The sequence below is a fragment of the Macrosteles quadrilineatus genome, unplaced genomic scaffold, assembly GCF_028750875.1.
Source record: "Macrosteles quadrilineatus isolate MER2022 unplaced genomic scaffold, UCM_ALF_1.0 Scaffold_5__1_contigs__length_97177068, whole genome shotgun sequence".
Taxonomy (NCBI): Eukaryota; Metazoa; Arthropoda; class Insecta; order Hemiptera; family Cicadellidae; genus Macrosteles; species Macrosteles quadrilineatus.
Window position 1 is genome coordinate 83656080 of NW_026542598.1, and position 14601 is coordinate 83670680.

Below are 14601 nucleotides of genomic sequence, written 5' to 3' on the forward strand. Positions count from 1 at the left end.
CGTAGGTGGCACGGTAAGACCTAGGAGGGCCGGGACAGATTTACTTTTTCATTTCGATGGCCCCAGAGGCCAAAAATTTCACTCGTTCAAATTTGTATATATGTAGGCCTATATATATATAATATATACGTCCGTGAACGCAATAACTTGAGTAGTTTTTGTCCGATTTTAGCGAATTTCCCTATAGGGAAGTAGCTATTACCGTAGGTCTCATGGTAAGACTTAGGCCCGGGACCGATTTACTTTTTCATTTTAATGTCCCCAGAGGCCAAAAACACCATTCGTTCAAATTTTTATATATATATATATATATAGATTTATATATATATATATGTGTGTCCGTGAACACGATAACTTGAGTAATTTTTATCCGATTTTGATGAAATTTGGTTTGAAGGTGTAAGGCGGGATAAACTTGAATGAGTTTGCGATCCAGCATGATCGGACCATGGGAACAGGGTTTTATGGGGGGTTTTATGGGGTAAAAATTGGTTTTTCTCACTTCTTACCCTCAAAACACAAAATTTCCCAATTTTTCTCTAAACCTTCTTAAAGAGCTTAAAAAAACAAACAATTCAGTATATCAAAGTGTTTTTGTACGGTTATTGGTTACGGAGAAAACTATAAAAATTGTAAATTTAAAATTCCCATGTTATTCTTATGGAGAATATTGTAAAATGTTGTAGTTTGCTTGTTTATGGATATATTTTGATCAAACTTGGCAAATTTATTTATTTTATAGTAAGCTATCAATATTTTACTAAAAACACCCTACTTTATTAGTTTCCTTGTAGCAGTAAACCTAGGTACTCGTTAAACCTAATGTTATTTAAATAGATAAATTGAAAATCAATTCGGCCAAATGGAAATTCGCTTAGACGGCAGGTTTGCTGCGGCGGGGGTATTGATAAAATTTGGTTCTAAGGTGTAAGGTGGAATAAACTTGAATGAGTTCGCGAACCAGCATGATCGGACCGGACCATGGGAACGGGGTTTTATGGGGTAAAAAATTAATGGTTTTTCTAATTTTTGACCCTCAAAACACAAAATTTCCCAATTTCTCTCTAGACCTTTTTAAAGGGCAAAAAAATTAATAATCTAACTATATAAAAGGCAAAGCCCTCACTGACTCACTCGTCACTAATTCTCCCACTTCCCATTTTCCTAAGAGGCTGAAATTCGTAACACCGATTCTTTGGGCATTAAATAGGAAAACTAAGAACTTTTTATTCTGATCGGGCTTTTGGGCTCCGCCCCAGTGGCTCTGGAGTTTCCCATGTTAACCTTATGATTTTTTATATTTAAAAGGATAATGAATCTTAACAGCTGTTTCAATTAAACGAGTTGGTTCTGTCATAGATAAAACATACTCCTTGAGGAGTATGTTTTATCTATGGTTCTGTTCAATAACGTTCAATAGCATTTAAGTTACAAGGATTACCAACAGGGTGCAGCACTATTATTTTTTTTTTTAATTATGACAACAGCTAATTTGCAACCAAAACGTGAGTGAGCGTAGCGAACGAGCTTCAACCTGGAGGCGAGTTAGCGTAGCGATCGATCTCCAACCTAAAGTTTTAATTGAAAATCAATTCAGACAAGTGGAAATTCGCTTAGTCGGCAGGTTTGCTGAGGCGAGGGTATTTTTCTAAAAGTCTATCACCTGCAAAAATGCATCATTACATTGTTGACTACACTAAAATAATGTTAATTATGAAATGATTATTTATGTAACTAGAGTGCAAAGTGGCACTCTGCACTTGTGTTACAGAGTTACACATCATCATATTATTTTCCCTACCTAAAGCTGCTATAAAACATACAAATATTTATTCTTTCAAACACTAAACAACACGTTTTAGGTTAGGTTAAATCATAGATAAAACATACTCCCTTGTATTGGTTACTCTATGGTTAAATCCCAAGCATAGAACGAGGTAATTTAATACTTTTACTTTAATACTTTTCAATGAAATGGTGACCATACAAAGTAGGTATTTTAAGCCAAGTATGAATGGGAGATGATTGTAGGATGAGTGGTGCGATCTTGTAGTCATAGTCATGTTAGTGACTAAGGCCGACTTAATCCTTAGACACAGCTGTTAATTTATAGCCAGTACAGCTAATGGCAATTAAAAGAGACCTACAGTTTATAGTGGAATCCGAATCACATTTTTTGCCTTGGTATATACCAGGAATACTAGAACAGTACCCGGTATGGATCATGAACATAAACAAAATAATTACGTTGTTTGGCCCGAATCCTATACATATGTTAGCATTGAACATATGTTTTAGCAGTTCTTTTTAAGCAATGTTAAATAATGTTTATTTTCGGGCCAAAAACGTCATTTGTTGTTGTTTATGATCCATACCGGGTATTTTTCTAGTATTCATGGTATACTAGAGAACCCGTGCGGCTCGATGAGCCGCATAGTATGAAACGCCGAGGAAAACGTTATCCTTAAATTCGAGTTGAGTTGTTTAAACACTTGTTAGAGAGTAATTTTAAATATCTCTATTTGCGTCGTCAAGGTTCACCTACTTTATTTCTGCTCTCAGTTTTAACTGACAACTTCTAATGAATGGTGAATGATCTGCTTCAATTCGAGTTAACATGTTGCAACACAGTTTTTCCAGCATTGAGTATTGAAGAAAACTGTTGCCGGCTCACTGATTACCTGTGTTAAGTAATTTAATTTGGGTAATTTTATGCCTTTTATTTGAGACATCCCCCTAATAAAACGAATTTTCTCCGTAGAGAATCCTGAAAAGTGGGGTGATATCAACCATTTCATGTGCTCAATTTTTACCCAAAAACTCTGGGTTACCAACTGGACAGCCATAATCCGCTTTTAATAGGCTAAAGCAGCAAGCAGCAACACCTTTGAAAGTTGGTTAACGTATTTTAACGTATAAGTTACTGTGACTGACAGACAACAGTGTTGTCTGTCAGTCACAGTAACTTATATGCCCCACATCAGAACGTTCTCACGTTGTTCAGTAGAGTTTCCTCCTATCCCAAAGTTTTGGAAGTATGGATTCATTTGTCAAAATAGGTTGGATAACTCTTGTAGCTATAAGATTTGGATACAAATTTCATTTGATCTTTTTGAACAGCGTATATTGTAACTATACTCGATCGTTGAATAAGTTACATAAACACTAATTCCTTCACTTATGTTTTGTCTAATATTGAAACTTAAACTTTTAATAGCAAATGAGTTTTTGGAACTTCTTATTTTTTACTTGAAATGTCTGGAATGTGTTGGTGAATTCAGTCATTGAATATATACCCTATATATATATATAGGGTATATATTCAATGATTCAGTCAAACCAGGCCTCTCATTTACTACTCTCCTCATACGCATAAGATATCATATTACTAATTGTCTCATCCTCAATATTACAAACATTAATATTTACTCCCAAAAAGCTAATAAGTTACTTTTTATAAACAGCTGTTTTTTGTTTTTAAAATTGTTCTATGCATTTCTTATGGAGAAACCCCGACCTTTGAGAGAGCCCTACGCCCTTAGGAGTAGGAATTTAAAAATTATAAAACCTTATTGCAAAACAACATATTGAGACGAATCTTTTGACACCTTAAACGTTGAAATTGGTCCACTAATAAGGGAGGAGTTGCGTTAACAAAAAACGGCTTCACGTATTATATATATAGATAGATTAAGGAACGCGGCAGCGTTCCGCCCCGCCAAGTCCCCCAGCGGTACACAGCTGCTGCAGTGTATATATACTTGACGTGACAAAGTGGCTTTTTCACTCGTCTATAGCTCTGAAGAAACAAAAGCTATTAAAATAATTGTTCATCTATTGGATAGGGGCACTCATCCTCAACAAAATAAAAAAAAGAATTTAAAAAACTGTTGTGTTTGAGCCAAGAAAAACTAGTTTGAAAATTCACAAATTTTCCGTGTTCTCCTTCTCCTCCTTCTCCTTCTCCTTGAATGTTGACGGACCTACAGCCCAAACCACTGGCTCAATTTTAATGTTCTTTATGTTGTTTGAAAGCCCTTAACGTGTAGATGTGCCTTTTGAGGGTCTCAAGTCGGTGAGTTGAACCATAAACCCTTGGCAAGCCCTCAAAGTACGATTTTGGCCCATTTAAATAACATGGGATTAAAATCAAAACAAAAGAAGGACCAGCTGCGATTAAATCTCAATTAATTTAAATGTTAGAGAAATTCATAGGAACAGCTGAAAAATTATTTTAAAACTTTCATAAAGTATTTTTTCAGGTATACCGAATGATTTGAACTACTTACTATATAAAATTACTTAGAGCAGTGATATTCCCCGATACTTTCCATTGAAAAATGCAGTGTACCGATGGTACACTGGTACAGCAGTTCGTCATTTTTAACAGTTTAATACTACTTATCAAAACATATGAAACCTAGTAACTTGAAACTTAGTACTAGTACTAAGGTTTGTTTTATGTTTTGATACACTAAAACAAATAAAAGAATCGGGAAAGTCACTTTACGTATGTTAAACCAGCAATTAAAATGTAAATATAGGATTAATTAGTTTTTCAATATTCGTTTTGCCTTATGCTATTTCCAACAAACCTTAACTGTTTGATTACATTTTTACTTCTATAATAAGGGCTCAATTTACACTAGTCTTTAGATATACGGGTTTAATTATCAGAACACTTATGTAACACCAACGCATTTTATGTTGTTCAAGATGAACATTGCTGAATTTACAGCCCCAGACACAGAACCTATATTAATGGATGATGACTAGATTATACAGTTTCAAAGTGTGTGTTTAGTTTAAAATAAACATATTCTTGACAAAATCATAAATAGAAACAACCACCCTGTTGACTATACGTTTAACACATGTTTTCAAAAACTTCCAACGTAGCAATTTTTGTTAAATAGTAATTTTGGTAGGTGTGTCAAAAAGTTTTTAATTGGTTTATAGCAGACTAGCTGTAACCCGCGGGCTTTGCCCCGTTTAACTTCTTAATTTTCAAGATTATCTCGTTCGCATGGCTCAATCACGTCCTGGTTGAAGTTTGTTTTCGCTACGCTCACTCACCTTTAGGTTGGAGCTCGTTCGCTACTCTCACTCACCTTTAGGTTGGAGCTCGTTCGCTGCGCTCACTTGCCTTCAGGTTAGCTCGTTCGCTACGCTAACTCGCCTCCAGGTTGAAGTTCGTTCGCTACGCTCACTCACCTTTTGGTTGCAAATTAGCTGTTGTCATAAATGTAAAAGAAATAATAGTGCTGCACCCTGTTGGTAATCCTTGTAACTTTAATGCTATTGAACATCATAGAACAGAACCAACTTGTTTAATTGAAACAGCTGTTAAGATTCAATAATTCCATTTCTCATAAGGTTAACATGGGAAACTCCAGAGCCACTGAGGCGGAGCCCGAAAGGATTTTTGAAATAAGAATATGCCTATATGTTAATCGGGAATGTGAGCTATCATCATGCCAAATTTCAGCCCAATCCGACCAGTATTTTTCGCGTTCACTTGTCACAAACATACATCCATACATCCATACATCCATACATCCAAACTTTCTCATTTATAATATTAGTAGGATAAGACCAAAAAATGTAGAATTTAGTTCTACACAAACAATATTATTGAAATGAAATGAGATGTAGTTGTGCCGTGGTCTATATATTTCACCCAAACTATTTATAACCATTTTTAATTACCAGCTGTAAATAAAAAAAATTTGATGTCTTGTTTATTTTTACAAAAAGAGCAGCATTGTTTATGTTTAGTGAAGAGATCTAGTTCAAGAACATTGAGATGATTGAGAACATTTCTTAGGATCATTTGGTAAGATACCACGTCCATGTTTTAATTGCATTTACTTTCTTTCTAATCTAACATCAGTATGCCTTCTAAAGAAAGACTGGCAAGAAAAAGAAAACAAGAATGGTATTTAGAAAACGCCCCTGCTATAAAAAAAAGAAAAACAGAAGAAGCTAGCATACAATCCACTAATAAGAGTTCTACTTCTAAAGCTTGGTACCTTGAACATGTTAAAGGAGAAAAATCCAAAGCGAGAAAACGTTATCTAGCTAATATTGAAACTGAGAGGTTAAGAAAAAGTGTGCAGTACAGTGCTAATCCTGAACCTCACAGAGCTAGGTTGCGGCAGCAATATTCTGCTAATCCTGAGCCACACAAGGCTAGGAAGCGTCAGCAGTATTCTACTGATCCTGAGCCACACAAGACTAGAGTGCGTCAGCAGTATTCTACTGATCCTGAGCCACACAAGGCTAGGAAGCGTCAGCAGTATTCTACTGATCCTGAGCCACACAAGACTAGGAAGCGTCAGCAGTATTCTACTGATCCTGAGCCACACAAGGCTAGAGTGCGTCAGAAATACTCCACTGATCCAGAATATTATAAAGCTAAACAACGTTTAAACTACGGTGCAAAACAAGAAATGAAACAATCTAATCGCAGGAGACGTTACAAAGTACTTTGTGCAAAACACCCTGGCCACTTTCGCTTGCGATATAAACTTAAGGTTTTTCACGAAAGGGTGCGAAAGTGTGCAGCCTATCAAAGCAGACGCTTTTTTTTTAGAAATAGATCTGATGGGAAAAGAAAATCATTACAAAATGCAAAAAGGAAAATTAAAAAAACTGTTGCAGCTTCACATATTTTCTTGGGGAAAATAAATTGTGAGAAAATAGCCAGACTTATAGCAAAGAAAATACTTGAGCAAGGTTATACTAAAAGGTTGCTAAGGGCTAAAGAGCTCTTGAAATGGGTGTTGCATGCTTATAAAAATTACAAAAACAATTTCCTTAAGCTATTTGTTAGCCTGCAAAATCGTGCTAAAGAGTCTCTTGCTAAGCTATCTGCAACAAGCACGTTTGAAGACAATGTTGAGGCGTTGTGTGGGCACAGTCTTCATGTTTCCACGTCGGAGCCTTATTTGTGGGAGTTTACGTATAGAGTGTTTCCTGGTAAACAAATAACTGTTGGTAATGAGCCCAGCACAGCTCATAGTTCTCCAAAGAAACAGTGGAAATGCAACTCAGATATGTGCTTCATTGAGCCTGACCACTTAGAGCAACTTAAATCTCTTTACAATGAAATAGTTGCCAGCTCTCTCACTAAAGGTTCTAAGCTTATTGTCAGCATGGGAGAGCACTCATGTCAAAGTGGTGTATCATCTCGTGTAGGTGTTCATCCTCACTCTTTGGACTGTTACTCAGGAGCATGTGTTTCGAAACTTCCTTTTCTGAGAACAATCTATCCTCACTTTCCTGCAATTCGTAGTCTTGTCTCCAAAATTTACCGACTGTTGAAAATAACTAAGAAGATTATGCTAATTAAAAATGGTATTCTTAACGTGCAGGTGAACGTGTTGTTTTCGATAGAAAGGGAATTTAAAGAGCAAACAAAAGCCTTTCTTACAGATGACACAAGTGAAAGCAAGGTCCCTGAATCTGAGTCTCAGTTGTTCGAAAAATATCAAAAAGCATTTGAGGCATTGGAGAAGCGTTCTTCTGAAACGCCAGTGTTTCCCTGTGTCTCATGCGATAAGTTGTTTAGTAAGCAGCAAGTAAGCCTTTTGAAAAACCTAAAAAATCAAATTGTAGGACACATATGGAAAAGAATAAAAGACATAAAGAAAGAAGAGTGCAAAACAGGATGGATTTGTCGGGGCTGCCTCGAAAAACTAAGGAAAGGTCAGATGCCTCCTACTTGCATTCTTAACGATCTCTATGTTTGTGCGCAGCCGAAAGAGCTAACTTGCCTTAACAGTTATGAAAAAGTTTTAATTCAGAGAGCCAAAGCATTTCAGGTTGTTACAAAAATGAACACAGTTGGGAAAAGAACAAGTCGAGCTCAGCAACAAATTTCTAAAGTCGTTGGAAGAAGTTTTCATTTGCCACTACCCCTTCAAGAAACCCTGCAAAAATTGCCCAAACCAAGTGACCCTCTGAATCCAAACCACGAGCTGTACGTTTTGGTCAGAGGGGTACCGACCAAAGCAAAGAAAGTTTGGCAAATGTTGGTTAGTGTGGATAAGGTACACGCAGCCTTAATTTTCTTAAAGAAAAACAACGCTCATTATGGTAGCATCGTACTACCTACAGATCCAGAAGGACTCTTCAACCTTAATGATGACACAAATTTGTTTCAATCTACCCATCAAAACGAACTGCCACCTCAGGAAATACTACATAGACGTGCTATATTAACTCAGGTAACTCACGAGGAATGGGATTCAGAAGAGTCTCACTATACAATCCACGCTCTTCATGAGTCAAAATCTTATAGTGATGACACCGAGCTCTATAAGATGCTGAAAGTGAATGAACCTCCGATTAGTCATGAAAACAAAGAGATTGACGTGCTTTGTTTCCCTGATTTGTATCCCGAAGGTAAATTTGGCCAGTTTCATTCCAGAGAAACCAAACTCAATTCTGCTGAATTTATCAAATGTCGGTTGCTTTCAAAGCATTCTCAGTTCAGACTGAATCAGCAGTACCTTTTTTATTTGCTGCACGATGCAAACCTTCGGCAGTTAAGACAAGGAGTATTCCACAAGCTCAACGTCACTGGATTCAGTGGCTCTCTTAGTGCTAGAGACTGTTTGAACAACCTTGCATCGGGAGAATTAGAGGGGAACCTGACATCAGTATTCTCCAAACTCAGGAACACTAGCCAGTACTGGATACAGCCTAGAAATGATGTCAATTGCATGGCCCAGCATTATGGACCAGCTACATGGTTTTTAACCATAAGCCCAAGCGATTGGAACTGGGATGACATGGCATTGTTCATTAGGGAAGTAAACCGGAGTGTTCCAGGCGCAGAAAAAAAACAAACTAGTGAACTTGTGGCTATGGATCCTATCAGTGCGTCAAGGTTTATCCATATAAAGTTCAAGGCAATGTTGGATTTTATTGTCTCTGATGCTGCTCCTTTAGGAAAAGTAAGTCACTACTTCTACAGGCGAGAATACCAAAGCAGAGGTCTCCAACATTTCCATCTTCTTCTGTGGGTTGAAAATGCTCCTGTAATGGGGACGTCCAGCAACGCAGAAGTAGCCGACTTTATCCTTAAGTACATTACTTGCAAGGTTCCAAATGCATCCGTTTCCCCTACTCTCAACAACAGAGTTACAAGTTACCAAATGCATCACCACAACTCGTACTGTATGCGGACAAAGAAAACCAAAACCGGGTTTCGTAAGGCTTGTCGTTTCGGGTTTCCCCGGCCTATCACAGGGAATCTTGTTCTGCGTGACGTTGTCGAGTCTGTAGCTGGCAGAAAAGCTCTCAAGTCTAAGTCACGTCTTTATGACCTACCCAGAACACCAAGAGAAAGCTTTGTCAATGACTACAACCCGGCCGTGTTGCTAGCTTGGAATGGAAACGTGGACATCCAGTATGTAGGTGAAAGCACTTCTATCCTACATTGGTATGTCACAAAGTACACTACCAAAAGTGAACAAAGTCATGCTGGACAAGTTTTTACAGAGATTAATTCTACAAAATCATTAGCTAGTAGACTGTTTAACGTTGGCCTTAGAGCTTTAAACAACCGTGAGTGTGGTTCTTTAGAAGCCAGTGACACACTGTTGGGCATTCCATTGTACGGCACGGACCCGGAGACAACAATAAGATGGTTAGATGTAGGCATGACCAGACGCAAAAGACTACAAAAAATCGACAAGATACGAAATATGGACCCAAGTTCGACGAACATATTCTACGAGTCGTGGGTTGACGACCACTACCCAACTAGACCAGATGAACTTGAAGATATGAACTTATACGACTTTGTGAGATGGTACGATATAGCTGCTCAACCACCTAAAGGCGACCGTGAAGTGCATAAGTTGAATTCAGGCAAATTCCTCACTAAAAGAGTCAGACCATGCTTACTGAATCACTATAAGTACAGCCCCACTCAGGATCCTGAAAAATACTACCATGCATTACTTCTTATGTTTCTTTGTTGGAGATCAACTGATGAGCTGAAAGAGTCTCATGAAACATACACAGATGCTTTTATGGCCAAGCAGACACTTCTCACTCAAGCCTTCAAATATGACAAACGTTTAAAAGACATAATTGCGGCATCGGAGAATGCAAGAGACAAAATTCAAAACCGAGTTGAAGAGATCAATGCAGAAGAAGGAGAGGTTGCTGATCCATCCAATATAGCCTTTCAGCCCTTTAATGAACCTGTACCCGCATCCCAGCCTGCCAGGGACAGCAATTGGGCTCCCAATGACGAGCCGTTTGAGACAAAATACCAAAAACTCAACGATGACCAAAAGAGAGTGTTTGATTATGTCAAACGAGCTGTTGCAAACTCTGATGGGACAGATAAATATCTGAGACATTTTGTAAGTGGTGTGGGAGGTACTGGTAAGAGTTTTCTCATCAAAACTATCAGCTCTTGGACTAAAAAATGTCTTCAAGCCTCTACATCAATATCAGCTCCCACAGGACTAAGTGCTTACAACATCAATGGTTCTACGATCTACAAAGTGTTTCAGCTGCCAGTTGAGCATGGAAAAACTCCAAAGTACAAAGCTCTTACTGATGATGTTTTAAAAATGTTGAGATCCAACCTGAAATATGTGGTGCTCTTCATAATAGACGAAGTGTCCATGGTCTCTAATCTAACATTGATGTACATAAATCTCAGATTGTGTGAAATATTCAACACCTCAGACCAAAGTAACGGCTGGTTTGGTAAAAAACATATACTGCTCTTTGGAGACCTTTTGCAACTTCCACCAGTACATGAAGACTCCCCATTCATTGAACTTGACAGTGGCAAACTTAGTTCTTTTGTTGGCTCTCTGTCTTGTGTTAACATCTGGTCTGAACAGTTCTCTTATGATGAACTTACTACAAACATGCGACAAGCTCAAGATTCTAAGTTTGCTGATGTGTTAAGCAAAGTCAGAGTAGGCAATATGACCGTTGAGGACATCCGTCTAATTGAAAGCAAGAAAATACATCTTAATGGAAAAACTGCTTCGGAAAACCTTTCTCTACTAGGAGATTACTTGTCTGCTTTACCCAACAATTCTGTGTGCCTTTGTTCAACTGGTTACCAATGCTCCATAATAAATGATGAAATGGTCAATAGAATAAGCGGTCCTGTCGTTAACTTGGTTGCAAAAGACTCAGTTGACTGTCTACCTCGTCAACAAAACAAAGTTAAAAAGATACTGTCATCTTACAACTCTGACTGCAGCAGAACGGCTGGTATGGAGAAAATTATTCCTATTAAGGTTGGTGCTAAAGTTATGTTGCGCAGAAACATTGATGTCACTGTGGGGCTAGTTAACTCCGCCATAGGAACAGTAACGGGGTTGAGGTTTAATACAGACAATTCTGATGATGTAGACTCAGTGACAATTAACTTTGATTGTGGCATTACCCATCACCTACAGCGAGTAAACGTCAAGTTTCAAGTGATGGATAACGCATTTGTGTATCGAGAGCAATTCCCGATATCAATGTCCTACGCGGTTACAATTCACAAATGCCAGGGCCTCAGCTTAAATAGCGTAATAATTGATATTGGGGAGTCCATATTTACATGTGGCCAATCATATGTTGCCTTGTCACGAGTGACTTCATTAGAAGGGCTTCATCTTATTAACTTTAACCCAAGAGATGTGAAGCCTCAGAAATCCGCCATTCTCGAATACAACAGACTAAGGCAGAAGTACAAATCTGATCTTCCACTTTACAACACAAGTTGTGACTCCTCTTCGGCTCCTTATGTGAGAGACAGGAAGTGGTGCCAGACCAAAAATGTCGAAAAAGTGCAGGATGAGAGTACAAAACCAGTACCCTCTGCAAAGACTACCGGAAGATCGAGAGTTCAGTCAACTTTAGCATTAAGAGGGTTTAAGAACAATGATCGTGTGTCATGTTATGCGAATGTTGCAGTTCAGATGCTGTATTCTGTTCCGTACATCAGAGAGATAATAAAGAACTCGGAACTAATTTGTCCTCAGTTAAAACAACATCTTCATGATTACGAAGTGTCTCCCTCGGAGGTTGTTTTAGATACAGTGATTTTAAGAAACCTCCCTAACAACAATACATATACCCTGACAGAGCAGCAAGACTGTGCTTTGTTCTTGCTGGACTTATTGGAGACCAACAAGGGCATTATAGAAGCCATCTCATACAGCACGGTGAAAACCACAAAATGCCAGCACTGTCATTACACATTCACAGGGCAAGAGGAGACAGGCAATATAATCAGAATCCCCGTGGTGGCTGGTAAAGTAACACTACGAAATCTGTTAAGCCTTACGATGAACGACCACTGGGAGCCCTTGTTGGATTATGTGTGCAGTAATGCTGAATGCGGCCAACGAGGATCGAGCCTGGGCAAAGTACACGTCACGAAGTCAAACCGCTGTGTTCTCTTACAGTTTTTAATATTCAACAACAACTTACAAAAGATTACCACAACAAACATAGCAGGAGTCCCAAGTGCTCAAGTGACTATAGGTACTAAAACATACAGACCTACAGCAGCAATCTTTCATCACGGAGATACAATATCACGAGGCCATTACACTTGTACCATGAAGACAGCTTCAGGTTGGACAACAGCCAATGATGAACAAATATCAAACCAAAGATGGCCCATTGGTTCAAAGAATCTGTACATGCTGTTATTAACAGAACAGTAGAGGCAGCAGTTATTACTTTGTTACTAATAAAATTTATTTTAATTTTTTTTTCAAAGAAAATAGAATTTTTATTTTAACTGTTAATTTTCTACAAAAATAAATAAAATCTAACAAAAAACCACTAAGTGGTAATACTTTCCCCGCCAAGTCAGCAATCCAAAAAAGATAATAAATCATTGTTTTTTTCCGCCAAGAAAAACAATGTAATGTATGGCTTGTTAAATACTTCAAAACATCAATGGCGTCTTTGCAATGGCAAAAGTTTACTGTTAATTTATTTTCTGTAGTAAAATTACATCATTTTGTTGGTTTCTACTTTTATTTTTTATTTTTAAAATCACCAAGTTTGGCAACTTGGCGGCAGACTTTTGCTCGATCACTTTAAAAAATACCATAAAATTAGTTTCATTGAGCAAGTATCTCTCCCATTAGTACATTGCTAGGTGATAGCTTATTTTTAAAAAAAGACCTTATTTGAGCCACATTTCATAAAATCATAATAATGATGGTTTTATATTTACTGATTACCTCGAAATTATTATACTTAGTTAGTTGGACTAATTAATTAGAGAAGTTGATTTATGAAATTATCCTCAAACGTAACTTTAATGAAAAAACCAAGCAAAAGTCTGCCGCCAAGGTGCCAAACTTGGTGATTTTAAAAATAAAAAATAAAAGTAGAAACCAACAAAATGATGTAATTTTACTACAGAAAATAAATTAACAGTAAACTTTTGCCATTGCAAAGATGCCATTGATGTTTTGAAGTATTTAACAAGCCATACATTACATTGTTTTTCTTGGCGGAAAAAAACAATGATTTATTATCTTTTTTGGATTGCTGACTTGGCGGGGAAAGTATTACCACTTAGTGGTTTTTTGTTAGATACCATATACGAATTGGTAGTGTAATGAGGTTTTGCGTAAACCAACAAACATTGATAGTGTTTCGTCAACTGTTATAATTAATTTACAAAAACCAAAACTGTAACTTTACAATGATCGTAAATTATAACTTTGAATTGAAGACAAGTCTAAAAAATAGGCCTACTATGGTTTTTGGCGTTTTTGCAATGTTTGAACTGAAGTAAAGAAATGTCCAAGGTCTGTCTCGAATATTGAATAAGTCAATTTCTACTCTTGTTATGAAAAAATATACTATTACAGTCAATGACATGGCCAAGTTTATTTGGTTGATATGTTTATTCATATTATCTTATATACTAAAAAACTTTTGCACAACTTATGACAGCTAGCCTGACCATACTACTCGACCGAATTACACGGGGCTGGTACCAAATGAAAGATATTTTCCTGTAGATGTGCAGAATCCCTTTATAAATTAAAATAGGCCCAAAATGAGCACGAAGAATGATTTTAAAATTTTAAAAAATTACATGGGCCGTATAGGTAACGAAACAACAACAACATATAAACAGAAAATCTAAACAAATGGAAGAAATTCCAATCACATGTTTTATTTACAGCGTGTGGTGAAAATAGAGAAGTTTGCACAATACGTACTTTTGAGCTCTCGTCTTATAGACTATGAAAAACTGAACCGAATTACACGCGATCATATTTTCATGCGGACGTGCAGAATCTCTTTATAAAGTAAATTTTAAATTGTCCCAAAAATAAACACAAAAACTGAATTTAAAATGTTAAAAAATGTACGTGGAAATCTACGTGGATATGGGTTGCCATGTTGGTGACGAAATAAAAACAAAAATATAAACAAAAAATCAAAACAAATGAAAGAAATTCCAATCACATGTTTTATTTACAGAGTCAGAATCAGAATGTTTTATTGCCGTAATGTGGTGAAATCGTTTTGGAATCGCATGTAGCATAAAAAATCTTGCTTGTATGGGGTATAACAACAACACAG